Source organism: Sinohyriopsis cumingii, chromosome 16 (genome assembly GCF_028554795.1).
Source record: "Sinohyriopsis cumingii isolate HCF-2022 chromosome 16, ASM2855479v2, whole genome shotgun sequence".
Classification (NCBI taxonomy): domain Eukaryota; kingdom Metazoa; phylum Mollusca; class Bivalvia; order Unionida; family Unionidae; genus Sinohyriopsis; species Sinohyriopsis cumingii.
In genome coordinates, this window is record NC_142976.1 from 2,643,906 (window position 1) to 2,669,733 (window position 25,828).

At 35.0% G+C, this 25,828-nt stretch overlaps 1 protein-coding gene across 1 annotated transcript in view; it reads left to right on the plus strand.

Moving 5' to 3' along the window:
- LOC149779826 (uncharacterized) overlaps positions 1-21,094 on the plus strand; it is a 38,388-nt gene extending 17,294 nt beyond the window's left edge. The window contains exon 2 of the mRNA XM_089936489.1: positions 20,649-21,094. The gene's annotated coding sequence lies outside the window, so the exon portion shown is untranslated. The remainder of the gene's footprint in view (positions 1-20,648) is intronic.
- Positions 21,095-25,828: the final 4,734 nt, after the last annotated feature.

Genomic DNA, 25,828 nt, shown 5'->3' on the forward strand with positions numbered 1-25,828 from the left:
CAACGTTCGTCTTATACCGGAAGAGTTTTGAATCAACTGACCCGAATAGGATATGCAATTTGAAGATGTTTGTACGAATTACAAAAGTGCTTTTGGGGATTGACCTTACTCTGAAATAATTATTCCAGATTATTCATCTCTTAAAGAGGTAAAGGAGATACATATCTTCCCTTGGAATCTTGCTTCTTATAACCTATTGTCAAGTGCTTGTCGCTCAGTATAGAAATGCTCTTCAAGATTTACGAGAGTTAGACAATTTTGGAAGAAAATTAGAAAACGTCTTATCTTTTGACATGTTTGTGACATTAAATTTCAACTGACTTCAATAGGGGAGATCATTGGAAATGTATTTGCCAATACCTTAAAATAATTAAATGAGTAAGCAAGATTTGTCTTAAACATTTTACAATGTTAAAGTTACCCATTGGAACAAAAAGTGATCAAAACTTTTGTCACATAAATGAACTGTTTTGATAAATAATTCTTCTTAAATGACGACCAAATCTCTTCGGAAACCGTTCCAAGGCTCTTCTAGATTCAAAATCGTTTAAAGATCATTTCAAAAGCTTTCCCATAAGAGTTTTGATATAATATATCAACTGACCAGATCTTGGAAGAGAATTTGAAGACTTTTGTAAGAATTACCAAAGTACATTGTGGGGATTTATGTTGCTCTGCTATTATTCTTTCAGTGCATTTATCTGTTGAAGACGTTAAGGATATACATATCTTCCTTCTGAAACTTACTTCTTGTAATATATTGCTCTTCGCTAACTATATAAATGCTCTTCAATATTTACAATAACTCGAAACGTATTAGCCAAAGTGTTACAAGAATTAAGTTTAGCAAGCAAGACCGTTGTCGTCTTTAAGGGGTTGTTACTATCCTATCTACTAAAACTCTTCCAATCATTTGAACACTTTATAATTTTAGCGACATACAGATCTTCCTTAGCAAAAGTGATTCTTCTTACACGACGACTAAAGCACTTCGCAAAGGTAATATGTCAACTGACCCGATTTTGGAAGAGATTCGGAAGACTTTTGTACGAATTGCCAAAGGGTATTTGGGGATTGCCATTGCTCTGATAGAATCCTTACAATGAATTTATCTCTTAAAGACGTAAAGGAGACACATTAAGGGAGCAAGCAAGTGTCTTTAAGGGTTTGTTATTATGCTGTAGCTTCACCATAACTCTTCCAATCATTATAAAACTTGACAATTTTTTCGGCATGCAGATCTTCGTTAGGAATAATGATTCTACTTAAATGACCAATAAATCTCTTCGCAAACTCTTCCAATGCTCTTGTGGGGTTACGAGCATTTCATGAGCGTTTCAAAAGCTATGGCATACGAAACAAAGTTCTCCTTATTCCATGACGAATTTTGAAGTAATATGTCTACTGACCAGAAATGGGAGGAGAATTTGAATATTTGTATAATACTTATCAAATTCCATTCGGGGATTGATGTTGCTCTGCTATAATTCTTTCAGTGCAATATCTCTTGTAGACGTAAAAGTTATACATATCTTCCCTTGGAATCTTAACGTATTGGCTAATACGTTTCCAATGCGGAATCTTTGGAAATCTTGGAATCTTATAACATATAGGCAAATGTTCTTCGCTGACTATATAAATACTCTTCAAGGATGCCAAAGGGCATTTGAGGACTGCTGTTGTTCTGCTATATTTCTTTTAGTGCAATGATCTCTTGAAGACGTAAAGGAGATACATTTCTTACATAGGAATCTTATTTCTCGTAACCTTTTGGCAGATGCTCTTCGCTAAATATATAAATGCTCTTCAAGATTTGCAAGCGTTAGGGAATTTTGGAGGAACATTAGGATAAGGCCTAATTTTTCTCACAAACCTGAACTGTTTTGATTTGATATTTCAACTGACTCCAGTAGGGGAGATCACTGGAGACGTATTAGCCAATACATTACAAGAATTAAGTGAAGCAAGCAAGATTTATATTCCGTTATCGTCTTTAAGTGTTTGTTATTATGCTGTAGTTCCAATATAACTAATCCTATCATTATAAGACTTGTAAATTTCAGCGGGATACGGACCTTCGTTAGGAATAATAACTCTTTTTAAATGATGGCTTAAGCAATTCCAAGCTCTTCAATGCTCTTCTGGATTTAAGAGCATTTCAAGAACAATTCAAACGCTTTGGCATAAGAAGAAACGTTCGTCTTATGCCTGAATTTGTTTAGGTGATTTGTCAAATGACCCGATGTGTGAAAAGAATCGGAAGACTTTTGTAAGATTTATCAAAGGAGATTTTAGGATTTACGTTGCTCTCCAGTAATTGTTTTAGTGCAGTTATTTCCTGTGAAATCTTACTTCTCGTAACCTACTGTCAAATGCTCTTCGCTAAATATATAAATGCTCTTCAAGATTTACGAGCGTTCGAGAATATTTGAGAAAATTTAGCATACGTTCAAACTTTTGTCCCATTCCTGAACTGTTTTGAGTTGTTATTTCAATTGACGTCAATAGGGGAGGTGATTGGAAACGTATTATCTACACGTTACAAGAAAATTAAGAGAAGCAATCAATATTTATATACCGTATTCGTCTTTAAGGTTTTGTTATTACGCTGTATCTCCACTATATCTCTTCCAACCATTATCACACTTGAAAAGGTTACCATGATACAAACCGTCGTTTGGAATAATAATTCTCCTTAAATGACGTTTAAACCTCTTCGCAAACCTTTCCAATGCTCTTCTGGAGTTAAGAGCATTTCAAGAGCATTTCAAATGCTGTAGCATAAGAACCAACGGTCGTCTTATGCCTGGAGAGTTTTGAAGTAATATATAAAGTGAACAGAATTTGGAAGAGAATTGGATTACTTTTGTCATAATTATCAAAATGCATTTGGAGATTGATGTTGGTCTTTTACAATTCTTTCAGTGCAAGATCTCGTGAAGACGTAAAGGATATACATATTTTTATTTGGAGTCTTACTTCTTGTAACCTATTGGCAAATGCAGTTCGCTAACTATATAAATGATCTTCAAGATTTACGAGCATTAGGGAATAATTTTAGAAGAAACTTTGGATAATTCCTAACTTTTGTTACATTTCTGAACAGTTTTGATTTGCTATTTCAACCAGTTCCTAATCTGGATAGCATTGGAAACGTATTAGCCAATACAGTAAAAGAATTCGGTGACGCAAGCAAGATTTATCTACCGCAATCGTCTTTAAGTGTTTGTTATTATGCTATAGCAACAATATAACTAATCCTATCATTATAACAGTTAAAAGTTTTAAAGGTATACAAATCTTCGTTATGAATTGTTATTCTTCTAAAATGACGAAAAAAGCTATCCTCAAACTCTTCCAATGCTCTATGGAGTTAAGAGAATTTCAAGAGCATTTCAAAAGCTTTAACATAAGAACAGACGTTCGTCTTATGCCTAAAGAGTTTTGAAGTAACATGTCAACTGACCAGAATTTGGAAGAGAATTGTAAGACTTTTGTTACAATTACCAAAGCTCATTTGGGGATTGATATTGCTCTGCTATAATTCTTTTAGTGCATTTATCTCTTGAAGACGTAATGGAGATACATATCTTCTTTGGAATCTTACTTCCTTTTACCTATTGGCAAATGCTCTTTGCTAACAATATAAATGCTCTTCAAGGTTTACGAGCGTTAGGGAAGTTTGGAAGAAAATTAGGATAAGTAATAACTGTTATCACATACTTGAACTGTGCTGATCTGATATTTCAACTGACTCCTAAAGGAGATAGCATTGGAAACGTATTCACAAATAAGTTACAAGAAGTGAAGCAAGCAAGATTTGTACACCGTTATCGTCTTTAATGGTTATTTATTATGCTCTAGCGTTATAATATCTCTGCTAATCATTTAAATACTGTTTTTTTTCGTGATACAGATAGTCCGTAGTAATAAGAATTCGTCTTAAATGACGACTAAAGGAAACTCTTCCAATGCTCTTCTAGAGTTAGGAGAATTTCAAGAGCAGTTCAAAAGCTGTAGAATAAGAATCAACGTTCGTCTTATGCCTGAAGAGTTTTGAAGCAATATGTCAACTGACTAGAATTGGGAAAAAAAATTGGAAGACTTTTGTAATAATTACCAAAGGTCATTAGAGGATTGTTGTTCCTCTGATGTAATTCTTCCAGTGCATTCATATCTTGAAAACGTAAATGAGATAAATATCTTCCTTTGGAATCTTGCTTCTTTTAACCTTTTGGCAGATGCTCTTCGCTAACTATATAAATGCTCTTCATGATTCTGGAGGAAATTTAGGATACATCCTAACTTTAGTCACATTCCGAAACTGTTTTGATTTGATATTTCAACTCACGCCAATACGGGGTGTCTTTGGAAACATATTACCTAATACGTTACAAGAATTAAGTGCAACAAACTCGATTTATCTACCGCTATCGTCTTTATGGGTTTGTTATAAAGCTGTAGATCCACTATAACTGTTACAATCCTTATAACACTTAAAATTTTAGCGGGATAAAGATCTTCGTTAGGAATAATGCTTTTTCTTAAATGATGACTATAGCTCTTCCAATACTCTTCTAGAGGTTATAGCATTGCAAGAGCAACTCAGAAGATTTTGCATAAGAACAAATGTTTGTCTTATGCCTAAATAATGTTTAGGTAATATGTCGACTGACCAGAAGTTAGAACAGAATTGGATGGCTTTTGTTAGAATTACCAAAGTTCATTTGGGGATTGATGTTGCCTTGCTATAACACTTTCAGTGCAATATCTCTTGAAGACGTAGAGAATATGCTAATCTTCCTTTGGAATCGTACATTTTGTAACCTGTTGCAAAATGCTCTTCGCTAACAATATAAATGATCTTCAAGATTTACGACCGTTAGGGATTGTTGGAAGAAGATTAGGAAATGTACTAAGTTTTGTCACATTCATGAACTGTTTTGATTTGATATTTCAACCGGCTCCTATATAGATGGTCATTTGAAACGTATTAGTCAATGCGTTGCAAGAATTAAGTACAGCACGCGCTATTTCTATGCCGCTATCGTCTTTAAGTGTTTGTTATTATGCTATAGCTCCACTATACCTCTTTCAATCATTTTAACACCTGAAAATGTTATTGGGATACTGAACGTCCTTAACACAAATATTTCTTCTTAAATGGCGACTAAAGCTCTTCGCAAACTCTTCCAGTTCTTTTCTGGAGCTAAGAACATTTCAAGAGCATTTCAAAAGCATTAGCATAAGAATCAACCATCGTCTTATGCCTGAAGAATTTTGAGGTAATATGTCAACTGACCCGAGTTGGGAACAGGTTAGGAAGACTTTTGTAAGAATTAACAAGGTCAATTTGGGTATTGCGGCTGCTGATATAATTCGTCCAGTGAATTTATCTTTTGAAGACGTAAACGAGGTCCATATCTACTTTTGGAATCTCACTTCTTTTAACCATATAGCAAATGCTCTTTTCTAACTTCATATATACTCTTATAGATTTACGAGCGTTAGGCAGTTTGCAGGAAAATTAGGATAAATCCTACCTTTTGTAACATTCCTGAACTATTTTGATTTGATATTTCAACCGGCTTCTATAGTGGATACCATTCGAAACGTATTGGCCAGTACTTTGCAAGAATAAAGTGAAGCAAACAAGGTTTATATACCTATATCGTCTTTAAGTGTTTGTTATGATGCTGTAGCTACAATATAACTTTTCCTATCATTATTACATTTGAAACTTTTAGCGAATTACAAACCTTCGTTAGGAATAATAATTCGTCTTTAATGACGACTAAAGCTCTTAGCAAACTCTTCCAGTGCTTTTCTGGACATTGGACATTATCCCCTTTCAAGAGTATTTCCCAAGCTTTTCCATAAGAACAAACGTTCGTCTTCTACCCAAAAGAGTTTTGGGGTAATATGTCAAACTGACCCGTTGTGGGAAGAGACTTGGAAGGCTTTTGTGAGAATTACCAAAGTGCATTTGAGAATTGCTATTGCTCTGCTTTAATTATTTTAGTGCATTTATATATTGAATACCTAAAGGAGTTATATACAATCATTTGATATTTTACTTCCCGTATCATATTGGCAAAATATGTTCGTTAAATATATAAATGCTATTCAAGATCTAGAGCGCCTTAGGGCACTTTTAAAGAACATTAGAATAAGTCCTAACTTTTGTCACATAACTGAACTGCTTTGATTTGATATTTAACTGACACCAACACGGAACATCACTGGAAATGTTTTAGCCAATACGTTACAAGTATTATGTGAGGAAAGCAAGATTTATATACAGCTATCGTCTTTAAGAGTTTGTTAGCATGCTGTAGCTCCACTATAACTCTTCAAATCATTCTAAAACTTGAACATTTTAGCGGTATGCAGATCTTCCTTAGCAATATTAATTCTTCTTAAATGACGACAAAAGCTCATCCCAAACTCTTCCAATGCTCTTCTGGGGTTAATAGAATTTCAAGAGCATTTCAAAAGCTTTAGCATAAGAATCAACGTTCGTCTAATTTCTGAAGAGTATTGAGGTAATAGGTCAACTGACCCGATATTGAATCGATTCGAAGAACGTTTGTAAGAACTACCAAAGGGCATTTGGGGATTGCTGTTGCTCTGATATAATTCTTCCATTGCATTTATCTTTTAAAGAGTAAGGGAGATACATATCTTCATTTGGAATCTTACTTCTGTTAACGTATTTGCAACCGCTCTTCGCTAACAATATAAATGCTCTTCAAGATTTACGAGCGTTAGGGAATTTTGCAAGAACATTAGGAAAAGTCCTAAATTTTGTCACATACCTTTGATATCATATTTCAACTGACGCAAATAGGGGATAGGGAATTTTGCAAGAACATTAGGAAAAGTCCTAAATTTTGTCACATACCTTTGATATCATATTTCAACTGACGCAAATAGGCGATATCATTTGAAACGTATTAGCCAATACGCTGCAAGAATTAAGTGAACCAAGCAAGATTTATTTTCCGCTATCGTCTTTAAAGGTTTTTTATCATGGTATACCCCACGATAACTCTTCCAATCGTTTTAACACTTGAAAATTGTACGATGATACAGATTTTCCTTAAGATGAAAAATTCTTCTTAAATGACGAATAAATGAGTTCGTAAACACTTCCAATGCTCTTCTGGATTTCGGAATATTTCAAGAGCATTTCAAAAGCTGTAGCATAAGAACCAACGTTCGTCTTATGCCTGTAGTGTTTTATAGTAATATGTCAACTGACCCGATTTGGGAGGAGAATTGGAAGAATTTAGTAAGAATTACCAAACCGTATTGGAGATTGATGTTGCTCTGATATAATACATCCAGTGAATTTATAACCTATTGGCAAATGCTCTTCGCTAACTACATAATTGCTCTTCAAGATTAACGAGCGTTAGGGAATTCTGGAAGAACATTATGATAAGTCCTAACTTTTGTCCCATTTCTGAACTGTTTTCATTTGATATTTCTACTGACTCCAATAGGGGTGAACATTGGAAACGTGTTAGCGAGTACGTTACAAAAATTAAGTGATTCACGCAAAATTTTTATGCAGCTATCGTCTTTAAGAGTTTGTTATTATGCTGTAGCTCCACTATAACTTCCAATCATTTAAACACTTGAAAATTGTAACGGCAAACAGATCTTCCTTAGCAATATTAATTCTTCTTAAACAACTACTAAAGCTCTTCGCAAGCTGTTCCAATGCTCTTCTGAAGCTAAGAACATTTCAAAAGCATTTCAAGAGCATTTCAAAAGCGTTATTCTAAGAATCAACGTTGAAGAGTTTTGAGGTAATATGTCAACTGACCCGATATGGGGAAAAGATTTGGAAGACGTTTGTAAGAATTACCAAAGGGCATTTGGGGATTGATGTTGCTCTGATATAATTCTTCTTGAAGGCGTAATGGAGAACATATCTGCCTTTGGAATATTGCTTCTTTTTACCTTTTGACAGATGCTCTTCGCTAACAATATAAATGCTCTTCTAGATTTAATAGCGTTATGGAATTTTGAAGGAAAATTATGATAAGCCCTAACTTTTAGCACTCTCCTAAACTGTTTTGATTTGATATTTCAACTGACGCCAACAGGGGAGAAAATTGGGAACGTATTAGAAAATACGTTACAAGAATTAAGTGAGCAAGCAAGATTTATATAGCGCTATAGTCTTTAAGGGTTTGTTATTGTGCTACAGATCTTTGTTAGGAATAATAATTCTTCTTAAATGACGTCTTAAGCTATTCGCAAACTCTTCAATATATTGTCATAGACTCAGGATTAGCCAGCTGTACACCGTAATAGGGTTGTGGTGGATATTTACTGCTGCATGTGAATTCTCCATATGTTATTAGAGATGTTTCTTTTAAGATATTAGTGTTACATGTTTAGCTCATTGGACCTTGGGCAGTACAAAAACATGTTGTTGTGGAAAATTAGTTGCTTTGTGGCTAAATGAGTTTTTACGTATAATTCCTCCCAATTTTCGATAATGCGCCACTTCATAGGCATATTCCTGCGGTCCATGGAGTCAAATTATACTGAATTACTAACTGGGTAGTCCCATATTTATTATGCCTGTAGGAAATCTCTGTCAATACGTTTTAGCTATTACCATGTTGATCATTATATTACACTTGGCTTGTCCAGGTTTGACATTTTACATTCAGCACTGTTTCTTGCACAAATTACATGCTTGTGTTACCTCATTTAATCCCTAATGTGTTTCTCCATTATGTGGTTGCTTGATGGGAACATCACGATACGTGTACTAAACATGAAGTTTCACGTTGTTCGTGTTTCGCGGTAAACGAACTTTTCAACGATCGAGTCAAGTTCTTATAGACGCCATTTTTGATCGTTTGTGACCCATGAGCTCGATGGTTCGATATTACAGGTATGTAATTCGCATACATTTACACTCAGATGAAGTCACAGTGAACTTATTGCCGTAAGTAATATCTTAAATATACTGACTTTATATAAAAACTGTTAGATTTATTGAGTAATGCAATTTGTTTTGTGCATAGTTGCAACCTATCTGGCAATTATTTTTGTATCATTATAATTTGTCATTGGTTTGCCACAGTTTATCCATTCGAAAACTGTTGTTTTGCTACTGAAAACTATATAGACAAATTAGGATACAGACTTATTATCCCCGGGTTTTGTGCAGAATAAGATATAAGATGTGAGAATGTTTTATATGTGTTATGTATAGTTGATTTATTTATATCTGATTTAATATATATTTATTTCAATTTAATTGTTTGTCAGTTTTAAAAAATATTTTTCATTACATGATATTGTAATGTAAATTTATTCACTAGAGATGATACTTTTTAGAAAATAGTTTGACCTTGACAGCTAGTTTATAAACACCAGGTGTTCATCTAAATCCTGACCTTGTTTCAGAATTTGTAGTAACCTTTGTAAACATGTTCTATTTTATTTTAAATGATTGTTTGCTTCCAAGGTCATGATGGTACCTTGTCTTTGAGACATAAACAATTTTTTTTTATTTTTAGAGTAAAAATGGTTTTCGTCAGGATCACATTGGGTAAACGTGATTTGTAACAAGTACTTGCTTCTATAAACTTCTAGAAAATGATCACCTGACCCTTGCTTACGTTTTAGAAAGCCCATATAACCCATGTTTTGGAGAATTATTCTCAGTAGAATTTGGGCTGTTAAATTGTTAGTTGTATATTGTGCTGTTTGGAGTTATTTCAAATTACTTGGTTTGGAGTTATTTCAAATCACTTGGATTCAAACGAATTAATTCTGTTATTTTTTCAGGAAAATATGTGTGCTCATGTAATATTGTGGAACAAGGACAGTATTTTTATAACAATTTATTCAGCTATCAGAAACCGGAGTGATAATTCTTATTTCTACAAGGAACTGTAGACTTCGACACTACAGATTGTAGCATACGTCATCGGCTTCCAGCTTGGATTCTTCGTCGAGATTCGAACGTGAAATCAGAAGAGCATTTTGTTATTATAGGATTATTTTATTCTCGGATTATTTTTGGATTATTTTTGGATTTGATTCTATAAAACCGTAAGTTTATATTTTCTTTCTTCATTTATACAGAATTTTTCCAGGGAAATAAATTATTGTATTTTTCAAAGCTTGTTGTTTTCACTCTTTCTTGTGTTACTGTTTATTGGAGCCTAAACAAGTGACATAAGAATATGCTGAAATATATTGAACCTTATTCATATGTGGTTGATATCGCAAGATTTGCGCTAGACTAAGGTTTGTCAGGTTGCCACATCTGATACATTGGCGGATTCGGTCTGCCAATTCTGATTGGTTCAGTACTGTCACGTGGTATAAATTCGAAGGATATATATTGTAGTGGAAGACAGTACTTGTCAGATAACTGCAGAGCACGGTCAAATCCAAACCAGAACTAATACCGGTGAAGTTCAACACCTCTTTTAGGTAATGACATATATAAATTGCTAAATAATAATAATAATAATAATAATAATAATAATAAATAATAATATTAATAGTATAGCACTGACAAAGTAATAATATACTCTGAATTATCTGGACATTAATTAGGTGAAAAGCAAGTAAAATAAGCAATACTTTGAACATCTGAACGTCCGTATTTTTAACAATATGTAGAGGCCAACCTTTTGGAAAATTGCGTAGGAAATGTTTGAGTAAGTAAATTAATCTTCTACATTATCGTGCAGTTATCTCCCACCACATTGGCAACCTGGGTTAAGCGAGTACAAAGCAAATCTTCAACTCTCGTCTGTTGGGGTCACTCTATGATTTCCAATCATTATTTAATTTATTTAACATTGAAACAGAATATTATGTGCTGAGACATTTTATTGAAACGATTCAGGTACAAGACATTGAAACTTAATGTCAGTATCTAGTTGTTACAATACAAGAGTGAAATCAACGAATGTTTCCTTGCATGAGTATATTTGTCTTCTTCCAATGAACATTATGTGCTGGTGACAGCTTTCCAGTTCCTTAGTTGTGTTATTTTCATTAAACATTTTTGGTTGACTTTACTGTTGAGTGGAACTTCTTCAACGAACCCTCCCTAGCAGATAAGAAGTAGAGGTCGCTTACAATATATATATAACAAATGTAACTACTTATCAAAAAAAATGTTTTCACACCTGATATCATTTCTATGCAAATCTATGATATTGCTAGAGCGCCAGTCTATGATATAATGTCCAACAAAAGTCAGCTAGATTTTAATTATTTTTCCTACGTAGGTTCATCCACATGCACTGATGTGAAATTAAAACTAACTGTTGCAGAAAGTATGTTATTATGCACATAGTAGTAGGTGGGTTTGGAAATGTATTTATACTTCTAGAAAACAGCCTCTGTCCCCATGATTTGTTTCTTATTTAGCAAGCAAACCACATTTTTAGCCTTACCCGTGCATTATTATATTTAACAATCCATGAAAGTGAAGCAACATCCCGTTGGTAGATTCCACAACCTCTCCACCGCGGTCAGAATCCATCACTTATGTAATAAATCTGATTTTAAACGTAATCGCCAAAGATGGTTAAGCAGCCAGCCGGATAAACGTGAAAATTCGAAAGATTTAGTACCTTTCGGAGGTTCGGTACTTATTATTACTCATTCACCGGGTTTATCGTTGAATACTGTTATTAATTGACTCCATCCGCTGTAATAACCAACCATAATAAATCAGTAAGTAACATTAAGACTTGCGTGCCGTTAAGAAGTAAAATTTAGGTTCATCAGAACCATTTATATTATGAAAAACAATACGACCAGTTATTTTTCAATCATCAGTTATTATATTTCCTTCAGCTTTTATCATGAATTAGACTGAAGTTATTACGCGTGGTCGTGCAAACACGTTAACGATTTGCTAAACCATGTATTGGTTTGCTGATACTTTAGTATTGTCAAGTACTAATGTAAGCTAATGGACACACAAATGTCTCTGATTCCTCCATCTTCATGACGTGAATGGGGGTCCGTAAAAAAAGCATGTAATTCAAAGTACAGTTGCCCTATTAAGAGTTAATAATCGCGCTCTACCATTTGAATGATTCAATGAGATCTGAAGGTCAGAATGGGTCTGTTTTTGTATGTTGACGACAAAGCCTATTGTGAAAGAGAATAAATAGGATTCAAATTATTTTAGTCATTATTGTGAGTCAGAGATTCTTTATTTGAAAACATAAATGGACATTATATAATGACCTACGTACCACTTATTTTATTGATTTATAATTATTTGTTCATTATATAGAGCAGAGTGGATAAATCTTTGATTAAAACAGTCAGCATTTTCCAGAATTTAATATTTAGCTAATTACATTTAGATCATTTAAAACTTTCAAGGACTTAAGTGTTATTCTGTGTTCACGAGACTATTTTGAAGTGAAACATGTCAAATTCAGTTGTGCTATCACGGTAGCGCATAAACATTTTGTAAGCCACGTTCGAAATACCTTGGAACAGTTTCCGACTTAGCGAGAAATTGATAGTGCAATTATGATTATCATGATTACGTACTAGGAATTCATATGCTATAAATTATATAGAACAACGGTGCCATTGAAGATATGGTAGCCAGAAAGAACAAAGCATTCATGGACTGGGAGAATGACACAGACTCCATCCCCCAAACAGACCGCTTCAAATCCTATCAAGCTGAGGCTCAAAGATAAATCCGCAAAAAAATGATCATTGGTGGGAAAGGAAAGCTGATGAAGTGCAACGCTATGCCGAAACTAACAACTCCAAAGAGTTCTACAACGCCATCAAGTCAATCTTCAACCCTTCAAAGTCTGGATATGCTCCCTTGCTTGCTGTAGATGGCAGTACACTAACAAAGGACAAGGCTGGCATTAAGTACAGATGGAAAGAACACTTTAGTCATCTCCTTAACCTTCCCTCATTGGTCAGCAAATATGTTCTTGACCAAATACCTCAACAACCAACGCAAGACCAACTGGATTTCCGCCAACGATAGATGAGTTGAGCACAGCCATTAAACAAATGAACTGTGGCAGGGTACCTGGAAAGGATGGTATCCCAGTGGAGGTGTGCAAGGCTCTCAGTGAACAGACTCTGGAGGCATTCCACGATGTGCTAATTAGCATCTGGACGGAAGAAGAAATGCCAGACGACCTCCGCGACTCATAAATTTTGACCTCCTATAAGAATAAAGGCACACGTGTGGACTTCAGTAACTACAGAGACATCTCCTTGCTCCCCATAGCTGGCAAAATGCTTGGTCGCATCATTCTCAACAGACTTATTGCGGAAGTGTCAGGAGATAACCTCCCCGAGTCTCAGTGTGGTTTTTGCCCGTGATCATCGCAGTGAGAAAAGTCCAAGAGAAGTGCCTTGATCAGAACAATAATCTGTATGCCGTCTTCGTGGACCTGATAAAGACTTTCGATACAGCCAACAGGGTCAACTGTGGGTAGTACTCAAGAAGCTTGGTTGTCCTCACAAGTTTACCAACCTCATCCGGTTCTTAAACGATGACAGGACTGGAGAGATTCTTTCAAACGGTGAACCCTCTGAGAAATTCCCCATATCTAACGGCGTCAAACAAGAATGTGTACTCGCTCCCGTACTCTTCAACCTCTTCTTCACACAGGTACTGTTCCATGCCATCCATGACCTTGACCTTGGTGTCTACGTTAGATATCGCCTGGATGGATCAGTGTTTGATCTCCGTCGCCTAGCTACTGAAACCAAGACGCTAAAAAGACTCATCTTTAAAGCATTCTTTGCAGATGAATGTGCCCTCATGACCCATGAAGAGTCTCACCTACAGGCAATCGTGGACAGGTTCTCTGAAGTCTCCAACCTATTTGGACTTAAAGTTAGCCTCAGAAAGACATACATCTTCTTGTAACCTCTCCCAAACACTGTCTCTTCACAACCCTGCATCACCAATGGCGACACGCAGCTGAAGCATGTGGACAGTTTATAATACCTTGGCAACACAATAACTGCGAGGATCCAAAAAGCCAATCAAGCCCTCGGCCGACTCCGAACCAAGGTTTTGCAGCACAAGGACATACGCCTGTTAACAAAGATAAAGGTGTACAATACAGTAATCCTCACGTCTCTCTTGCATGGCTGTGAAACGTAGACTTTCTACCGCAGGCATATCAATCAGTTGGAACAATTCCACCAGCGCCCCTTGAGATCCATCCTGCATATCAAGTGGCAGGACTGAATCACCAACCAGGAAGTCCTTGATAGAGCCAACACAACAAGCATCGAAGCCAAACTAATCCAGGCCCAGCTTCGTTGGACTAGCCATGTCATCCGCATGGATCAAAACAGAATCCCAAAGCAGCTGTTCTTTGGCGAGCTAGCCCATTGCAACTGATTCCAGGGCCACCCTGGCAAGAGGTACAAAGACAATCTCAAAACGCACATCAAATGGACAAACCTTCATCCTCACCAGCTCAAGCTCGCTGCCTTATATAGAAGCCACTGGCGTTCCCTGACCAGAAATGCCTGTTCCACTTTCGAGGCTGACCGCCGCCAGCGTCTTGCTGCAGCTCGTGAAAAACGTCTTAGAGCTGTAACCCAGCCATCCCCAACCACCGGTGTCACATGCCCCACCTGCAACCGCCTGTGTGCATCGGAACTTGGACTCTGGAGCCGCATGCGCGTTCACTGTTGATCACAGAAATTAAATGTCACCAACTCAATATCACTAGTAGAAATATCAAAAAATATTCAAACTATCAGCTCAAGAAGCTGTCCCTTCAATTCCTAGCTTGATAAATACAAGTATTGATATAAGAATCTTTCCAACTACTCTGAAATTAACCAAAGCCTACCCAGCCCTTAAACAAGCTGATAGATCTTCAGCAAACAAGTATCGATCTATATCCATTTTGCCAACATTATCTAATTTTAAAAGCTCATATCCTTTCACCTTCGCCGATTTTTGAAGAAATTTATTTTATAAAACTCCCAATCATGTTTCAGAGAAAAGCATTCATTCCAAACTGCCCACAAAGTTGATTCATTCCCAGTAGCTACAAATCACGGAAAATATCATTTAAAGTTTTAATATTTCACGTATTGAGGACTACATGTAAGATTTGCGAACTGATTTAGAACGAAACGTATTATCCTCCAAAAAAAGTTATTTATGTTGTTGTTGTTGTTATTTATTATTATTATTATTATTATTGTTATTATTATTTATTTATTTATTTATTTATTTATTTATTTATTTTTCAAAGATTATGTGTCATGCATTTATGTCATTTTTTTGGGGGGGGGGTAAACAGCATTATACATATGCGTTATTTCTCTGTGATTACAGATAAAATATAAAGATCTTTATTAATTGTAAATATGTTTACTTCAGTTTGAGTTTACGATTAATTCTTGATTTTGACCTTAGAAAATTCCAGAAAAGAAATTCTCCGTTAAGTTAACAGAGTATTTCCAGAAAATGGTAATTGCGACCTAGGTCAAGTAGAAAGGAATATGTACCTGCTAACTTAAAGATTATTTATACCTACCTTAACATTTGAAGCTGAATGAGTCTTATCGCTGGGTTCAATTTTTAGATTATATTATTGTGATACATCGTAAGACTGTAGTACATCATCACATTCCAGGCCATTGTGACATTAGCACTTTGAGACTATAGGCACATCAACATATTCAGTATTGGAATTTATTTGGAACACCACTTAATTCAATTGGAACTCTATACATTTGGACCTGTGATATAACGTTTAGGACCATTTGGGATTTAATTCACAATACTGAAGGTTCTTTTGAAATTTTTACTTTCTATTTTAAGGAAATAAATTCTTTGGTGAATTTTACAAAACTTGGTTTCCGCACTTTTCTGTTACGTAGTTTAAGACCATAGATTCGTAACAATTATTACATCTCAAGATAATTATGTGCACTGGGGGAAGGTGAGCTTTAAAAATCTTTGGTTTTTTAAATATTATCTTTTTATTATGTGGGTGTGTTTGCGTGCTCGCGCGCGCGCGCGTGTGTGTGTGTGTACGAAGCTTTGTGCGTGACTGTTGAGACTGATCTAATTAAATCCATCTACCTATAACATTCTGGACTTTACATGCCCTATTACCAACCTATCTTTATTTCATTAGTGCCACAGTTGCACAAATGGTTAACATACCACTTTATTAGAGTATCTTTCCTTCCGTTTGTTTATTTATTGATTGATTTACCAATACATTTGTGTCTGTGTATAAAGTGTACATTTTAGCTGCTCTATTGATACACTTAATTTCCAGCCAATATTTGCTTCGCACATGTTAACAGTAAGTATATCTGTCCAACAGCGACGTCACCAGTAGGTATATCTGTCCGATAGTAACGTCAACAGCAAGAATGTGTGAAGTTTTTGTATCGAAATTTTTGGTAGTCAATATGGAGAGGAGAGGGATGTACGTCGTAACAGAATTCGCAGGCGAGACATAAACAATTGTTTAAAAATGCAGATGTAATTTATTTATAAAATTTATGCGTATACGCCCTTCCTTTATTTAGGAAATAGCTTCTTTGTTTACGTTTTCTAATTTCTCAATGTACGTGTACACGTGGACACTTCTGATCTTACTAATTAGTACAGGCGGAAATGTAAGCTGTCTCAAAGAACTTGTTGCATACATGCTTGCATAAGTTGGTGGCAACTGCTTCCCCATAGTTGTACCTTTTCTCTACAGATATTTATTTTAAAATCAAAAGTAAAGTCATTCTTAAAACTGGGATCATCGGTCGACTTGGATCAGGATTATCAAGCATTACCTTTCTGCAAGCAGCCTAACCATAATCATGCTAAATGCTAGGAGAAATGCTATGAGTGTGATATGTGACCACAATGTTAGTAGAAAGGCTATGTGTATGATCTGTGACCACAATGTTAGTAGAAGGGCACTGGTGTGATCTGTGACCACAATGTTAGTAGAAAGGCTATGGGTGTGATCTCTGACCACAATGTTAGTAGAAAGGCTATGAGTATGATCTGTGACCACAATGTTAGTAGAAAGGCTATGGGTATGATCTGCGACCATAACGTTAGTAGAAAGGCTATGGGTATGATCTGCGATCATAACGTTAGTAGAAAGGCTATGAGTATGATCTGTGACCACAATGTTAGTAGAAAGGCTATGGGTATGATCTGCGACCATAACGTTAGTAGAAAGGCTATGGGTATGATATGTGACCATAATGTTAGTAGAAAGTCTATGAATATGATCTGTGACCACAATGTTAGTACAAAGACTATGAGTATGATCTGTGACCATAACGTTAGTAGAAAGACTATGGGTATTATATGTGACCACAACGTTATAGAAAGGCTATGGATATGATCTGTGACCATAACGTTAGTAGAAAGGCTATGGGTATGATCTGTGACCACAACGTTATAGAAAGGCTATGGATATGATCGGTGACCACAGTGTTAGTACAAAGACTGAGTATGATCTGTGACCATAACGTTAGTAGAAAGGCTACGGGTATGATATGTGACCACAACGTTACAGAAAGGCTATGGATATGATCTGTGTCCATAACGTTAGTAGAAAGGCTATGGATATGATGTGATAACGTTAGTAGAAAGGCTCTGAGTATGATTTGTGACCATAACGTTAGTAGTAAGTCTACGAGTATGATCTGTGAGCATAACATTATTAGAAAGGCTATCAGTATGATCTGTGACCATAACATTATGAAAAATGGATATGAGTATAATCGGTGACCATAATTTTAGCAGAAATTCTATGATTATAATCTTTGACCATAATGTTGATAGAAAGTCTATGAATATGATCTGTGACCATACTATTACTAGAAGGTCAATGAGTATGATCTGTGACCATAATGTTAGTACAAAGTCTATCAATATACCCCGTGACCTTAATGCTAGTAGAAAGTCTATCTATATATCCTGTAACCATAATGTTAGCATAAAGGCTACCAATATGTTCTATGACCATAATGTTAGTACAAAGGCTATAAATATATTTTGTAACCATAATGTTAGTATAAAGATTATCAATATATTCTGTAACCATAATGTTAGTATGAACACTGTCAATATATCCTGTAACCATAATGTTAGTACTTAGTACAAAGGCTATAAATATCTCCTTTTACCGCAATGATGGTATGTTAGCATAAAGGCTATGACTCTCTGTGTAACGAGAATGCATATTTAAGGGGTTTAATTTTACTCAGTTTTTTTCTTCATGGATTCCTTTTTATCTTCAACATATGAAAACTGTTTCTCAGCCAAAGGGTTTAATATAAATATATCCGTACGGCAATACGCTCGGTCTGCCTTTAACTATGTTAAACAATGGGCATTCAAGGCGGAACTTCCCTTTTCATTTGTTGGGAATTTTCGGAAGAAGATAAAAACAGCTTGACCTTGAATTATTCAAAATTCAATAGTCAAATTTCTTTTTGTCCAGATAACCACTCTCACATAATTATACACGTTCAAGTCTTACTTTAATTGCTTGTTTATTTACTTATAGATTTGTGTTTTTACCTTAGCTGATGTTCTGTTAATACACTTATATGTACTAAAATGTCAAACTTTCTTGGTTCTGTCGTTGTTAGCAGTTAGTCTCTGTCCGGCATCGACGGAATAGACGTCAACATAAGATTTTGTGAGAAACTTTTGTATTTAAGTTTTCTGGAAGTCTTTTTTTTTAGAGTGGCATCATAGCATAGTTAGCAGGCGAGACATAAATATTTGTTCTTAAATATAGATGAAAATGATTCATACAACTAAGGCGTATTTCGGAGATATTTTTTTTAACAGTTCCTAATTTCATGTGTACGTTACCACGCGAAATCTGTTGGTTTAACTAATAAGAACAGGCAGAACATTTTAGCCTATCTCATTGGCAACTTATTTATGGCAATTGCTAACACGTGTTAAGCATTTTCCATGAAGAATGTTTAATAACTGTAGATGATAGCAAATACGTTTAGCTAAAAACCGATTATAGGAATTTACACGAAGACATCGAATTGGGTTAAATATTATGAAATTAAATGTAAATTATTAAATTTAAGAAATCAATACAAATGTTCCGATAATAATTCAAAACACGTATTTTGCCTGGAATATGTCAAATTCAGTGGCTTATAACATCTCAAATGATCTATTCATAATCAGCACAATAACTTATAAACTGTCATTCCAATATGGTTAGAGTTATCGACCGCAGAGGACACGTTTGAGCCCACATAACAGTTTCTAATAGTAAATTTTAAAATTAATGTATTAAATACTCATATCATATCTGTACCATCTCATATTAATATACATTAGTTAAGAACGGAAAGATTATCTTTCAGAAAGTCGGCACGATAGTTTATCAATATATATATATATATATATATATATATATATATATATATATATATATAAGGAAATTATAAAGTATTTGTTGATAATGTTTGTATGACGTGCCTTTTGTACTTTAGAAGAGATGTTGAGTGGTAAAAATTGTAATACATTGTGTTGACGTTACAAAATTTAGTGTGAATATACTTTCATGTACCGTTTGACTTCACTTTAAGAGCATCTCACAGTGTTCAACATGAAATACCGGAATTACAAAAGTAACACCGAGGACAGCGATTAATATTTAGCGCATCCATCAAAAACTGACACGGAGACTTTCATCCATCAAAAACTGACACGGATTCTTTCACTCAAAACTCAAAAACAACCATATCTCATTTTATTAAAATCTTTCAAAATTTGCAGAAATATTTAATGCGGAAAAGTTGCTAGAAGCGAAAAACGTTTTGTAGAATAATCAACAGGGAAACACATACAGCTACTGAATGTGTCTGTCATTGATGTAATTCATAAGAACAAAACGATATGCAAGTTTTAAAGAATAATTCTTTCCATCGAGCAATACTCAGAATATAAAATGAATGTCATAGTTCCACTTAGATTTCAATATACAGTTCTTACTACTGGATAGTATTCTCATCATTGAAAAAACATACTTTCTCATTAATTCCTCAAACCGCTCCGGTGGCCTAGTGGTAAGAGCTTGCGCCTCGGATGCGGGAGGTCGCGGGTTCGATCCCCGGTCGAGTCATACCAAAGACTTACAAAAATTATACTAACAGCTGCCTCGCTTGGCGCTAAGCATTAAGAGGACTGGTCGGCTTGGTGTCAGGATAATATGACTGGGTGGGACATCATGCTACATGTCTGCTGCATGATGCCCCAGTGCTACACATCATTATAAACTGTCACACTCCAGACATCGTAGCGATATGACTGAAAAATTGTTAAAGTTACGTTAAAAATCCTAGTCACACACACACGCACACACACACACACACACACTAATTCCTCAAAACAAAATGCCTTTTAATTTATAAGCATGATAGAGACACTGTTCCTTCTTTGAAAGCTTAATAATAAATAAAGACTATTGTTATAGAAATAACTAATTTTCATTTTATACACTGACAACATTTTGTTCACAGAGTCATACAACACGTTGTGCAGATTTTAATAATCGAATTTTGATGTTCCAAGGAACACTTTCTAAATGTATATTTGTACTTTCCAGAAAATCTGTAATGGGACATCATATTGTGATCATCGGATTTTAAAATATGACCAAATTGAAGATAACTATTGAGATGTGCAAGGTCATGGCCGTTGAGAAGTACGGTAGGCTGGTCGTTTTAAAGAAGTGGACTGAAGAAAAGAAAAACATGCCTTACCGATTTTTGTGTATTATATATGTGATCATTCTTTAATCCGTAATCTTTACATATCTTTAGCAATTTCCTCAAGCCTGACATATCATTTCAGATATTGTAATGTCATTACTTCTGAGCTGAAGTGCTTTGACCGTGCATCGTGCTACTTTGAACTGTAAGAATTCAGTAAATACAACTGACTCATGAAGTACAGGATACTACTTGCATTGATCTTCATTGTCATATCTGACTCATCTAAAGTACAATACTGTCCTTTTCTTCTGAATAAAGCTATATGATATTACTATCATTCCTTCTTCTTATTGTCATTTTTACTAATCTCACGTATCATACTATTCTTTTCTTCTGAATAAGAAACAAAAAAGAATTTTAATTACGACTATTGTTTCAGTGAGACCTTGACCGTATTTCTTTAAGCCGCGGAAATAGTCATCCAAGACCTCATGGAACTTGTGCACAAAGTGTGATGGTTATGCTTTTTTAATGGCAAACAAAATGTATGGTCATTTTGTAGTGTTGTCTATTTGACCTCGACGTTTGAGCTTTTGTCCTTTCAACTTCGGGAAATTTGACAGCAATAATGCGTGGCGATTGAACGTTATGTACATGAGTTAACATTACTCTGTCTGTTTTACATGTGCGGACGGTATTAGTATTAGTGCATACGGAAAATCCTGTTACAATTTACCATATGTTTAGTATCCGGGGGTCTCTAGAGGAACGTACGCGAAATGTAATGTTAACCTTGAGAACTTTCTATTCCGTTTCCATGTTGAAGAAAGCATGGGCACCTATAGGAAATCCTGTTAAAATTGTATATAGGTGCGGGGTCGTCACAGGTAAGTTTGAGATGTGGCTTGTTATAGGCCATTTCAATCTTGAAAAATATTCGGATACCTACTAGAAATATAATATTAAAATTGTATTATTGCAATCCAACAAAAAGGGTCCGAGTATTTAGACATGCGCTAGACTTGCAAACATAAAAAACATACTATTAAAGGGGGATGAGTGACAGACACTCTATACTCAAACAAACATGATATACTATCGCAAAGCAGGTAAGGAAATGAGTGTTTATAGACACACGTCTAGTTTATGTATAGCTATTGTATAATTCCCACAAACATACTATACTAGCACTCAAGCCGTCATGTCTATTTATAAATAATGTATCCATAGACAATCATACTATCACAAACATAGATATACATAGAATGTAATCATAAAACACAGATCGGCAATAATGTTTAGTGGTGTCTCTCATTTCTAGAGATCTGCGTGGCCCTGAAATTGGTCGTTGGGTTTTGTTAAAGGACAGCTCTTGGCTATTTTATGGCCTAAACTTCATCGCACAGTTAGGCCTTATGTAGTCTTATTATAAGTACACCCTTGAATGACTCAGCTACGCTATGACAAGAAGGCCGTTCTCTTATGACTCTTCTATCTTCAAAGATCAAAGCTGAATGAAGATATTCATTTAGGGTGAGAATATATATATATATATATATATATATATATATATATATATATATATATATATATATATATATATATATATATATATAAAGTGACAAGCTTAGTAAAATCAAATTTGTGATATAAAATGGAACTATCGCACCTTGTTTTGAAAACTCAAAAGAAGTCGAGAGACGATGCTACGCTAAGTGAAATGTTATCACAAGTGCATGCAAGTGATTTTAAAGCTGACAATAATCATCTTGAACCAGTACCCTATACCTCTATATGAAGACCAAGTTAGGCCTCAAGGGTCACACGATAAAGCATCGGTTTTCACAAGATTTAATGAAGTCGTTGTTAGAGACATTGCATCGACAGTACAAAGCTAAACAAGACGAGTATTTGTAGTTGTTCATCAAGCAAGACAGTTTTTAAGTCTTCTGTCTGGATCGAGTTTAGTACACCTGCAGAATTTTATACGATCGATGGAAAAGCCACTATTCTCATTACACACTTCTCATCCCAGAGGTAATGGACAACACAGAAACATTTTATTGGAGGTTGCGTTCAGATTAACAATGAACATGATGAAATATACTCAGCTCGTATCATCATTTTCTATAACATATGAAAAACAGTACAGAAATCGTTATTTGACGATCAGATAAAGGTAAACAACTAATAGAAGCAGAACTCCTTTTGCAGCAAGCAAACATTTATAAAGAGACTGTGTGTGAAATCCCTGAAATGCAGAAACTTTAAGACGTGTTGGCACCTCGTTAAAATTAAAACAATTACCCTCAAGTCGTTCATGTAGCTGCCGTGTTTCGAGAACCTAATTTACCAGACGAAAAATACATCACGTCCATCGAGAATATTTCGATGCCATTACAAGTATCATTAGATGTTTTAGATACGGATCTTATTGCGAGAAATATGACCAAAGATTTTGCAATATGAATTAACATATTCATTGCGGAGATAGATGACAAACAACATCGTTTTACAATAACAGAAAAGCGCGTCCAAATTATTGAGACAATAATTAAAAGGCTCACGTTTTACCTGTAAAAAAAAAGTTGCCGTTTTTATGACCAAATCGTGGACTTCAATCATCATTGTTACGTTTTAAAAAATGACAATTAACTTTAGGAATTAAAGGAAGAACAGAACAAGAACACAACGAAACAGGAGAATTGTAATTGTTTTACTTTGAATGTTCAAAACATAATAGAATTCGCGTCATTAATTTTTGCGTAGCTAATTTAAGATGTTGTGGTGGAAAATACATTATTTTGGACAACATTCTGAACCACACAGGCATCAATCCTTTCAAGAAAGCTGCTACCAACGCTAAAGCATATGGTATAACGGTACCAATTGCGCAAGTCCAGGTGGGTGGAGCTTAAGGTGTATGGAACATTGTATTCAGAATTAAAGAACAACACTAGCTGTGATTGGTGCATTATGTAAGAGCTGTACTTTCTGTTTGGCTTAAAATAAAGTTGAGCCTCTTGGCAACATGTGAGTTTCTGTTAATTTCTATCTAGATCATATTTTGTATTTTTTATGATTTTTTTAAAATATGGTACACATGGCTGAAAATGTGCTTGTTGTGACTAGATAACTCTTACCCCTGTCTAGTTCCAGTAGAGCTATCTCTCTTAAATGCAATGGAGTACCTGGTTATGTCATTGTCAAATTGACAATCTAGCATTGTTCTATATGACAGTGTGTGACATGCATGCCCAAGTAGGACAGAAAGTATATTTATTTCACAAAACATTAGCATTGAGGTATATGGAAAAACAATTGGTACCGTGATACCTAAAGGAAAGAATAGCCTCACAGTGTATCCATAGAAACGCATACATGTGGGCGGCATTTATGAACTATACTAGTTTGATGTAGGAAAACAAATGTGTGCTGAACAGTTTTGGTCAAATATTGAAAGTTCTTTAAGAATAAAATGTATGAAATCTTCAGAAAATAGCACAAGATGGCTTTGGATGCGGACTTCTGATAACTATAGCTATGATATATATAGACTTGTGTTACCTGATGCCTTTATGTATGTGCTGTTACCTCCTAGATTGGAATGCATGCAACAAAATAAGTTATGTAAACATAATATAGTTGATTTTGGCCAAATATTGGCTATTCTACCTGAAAAAAAATGAAAAATCATGTGTACAAAACAGCTATCTTGTTCTTGTAAGGGATGCCATAAACAAGGATAGAGAACACTCTAAGTACACTTGTAGATAGATCACTTGTACCATGTGGGATGTTCTGGCATGAGTAATTTTTAGGTAATTTATTAAGGATATGGTATCCCTTCCCACTTTGATTTGAATTGTCCTGCTCTAATTGTCCCTTTTTTATTATACACTTTCCTACTTTGAAATTGTTCATGTAGTTAGCTCAGTTCTCTTGCATTCCCTTTGTTGAAGTAGCAGTGAACACCAACAAACAAGAACAGTTTCCTTAAGTCAGCATTTCCCATTGGCACTTGCATAAGCCCAATTATAATCTACTATTGACTTTCAATTAATCCTATTTCTTTCTGTCAAGCTGCTCATGTGGAATTTCCATGTTTGGTCCAACGTTACAGAATGATAACCATTTTAGTCACACAGTGTGTATTCATTCCATTAAAATCCACACTGTTCTTGAAACTTTGCATCCCATCACAAGAATCCAAATTGGCATGAGATGATATCTGTATGGTTATGGAAGGCTGCACTCTACATGCCGGCATTGTAGAAAATATGAACTATGTGATATGAAAGAGCTGCGTCATCTTAGAAATTAAAATTACATGACTCTTGAGGTCTTCACTAAATATAGGAGCCTAAATGTTAGGTTCTCACTTTATCAGTAATGTATTTTGAGATAATTTAATTGCAGTGAAGTTAATACAGGTTGTTGATGAACTCATCTATATTACATGGATAACGTATTAGAGGTTACCACACCTTATGTATATCATTCAGTTATCTCCCTTACACCAGTCATAACATTTCAAGGAAATAAAATCTCACATTTTCAGTGACTGGTTATGAAAATAAAGAGAAGATTTGTGAAGTATTATATTAGCCCTCAGTCTTGATGCAAATGTAAGTAGAATCAATTTAATAATTTCTCACAGTAAAGTTTGCAAGTTTAAAAACTGATAAGGTATGTTCTGCTTGGATCTGAGATAAGTTTCGCTCTGTCTTATGCCAGTTATTATTAAATTCTTATGTAAAAGAAATATACTTTATATGTATCTATATTATCTAAATGATTCACCCTTTTATATTAGATGGAAATGAACACAACTTCACTTGAAATTTGGGTACCTGTAAGGGATGTTATAGCACAGTTGCCTTTGGGCTGTCTTTGGACCTGTTGGGTCCTGCCCCATATATTTGTCCAAGGTAAGGTCATCAAACTTTCACTTCTCATTTTTTGCATTGCTGATTTTGCCTCCTTTAATTCCTTTATCATAAGCTACCTCTCCCTTTTAGATAAACACTTTCCTCCTGTTTTTAACTCCATTTGATGTGCTATACTTAGT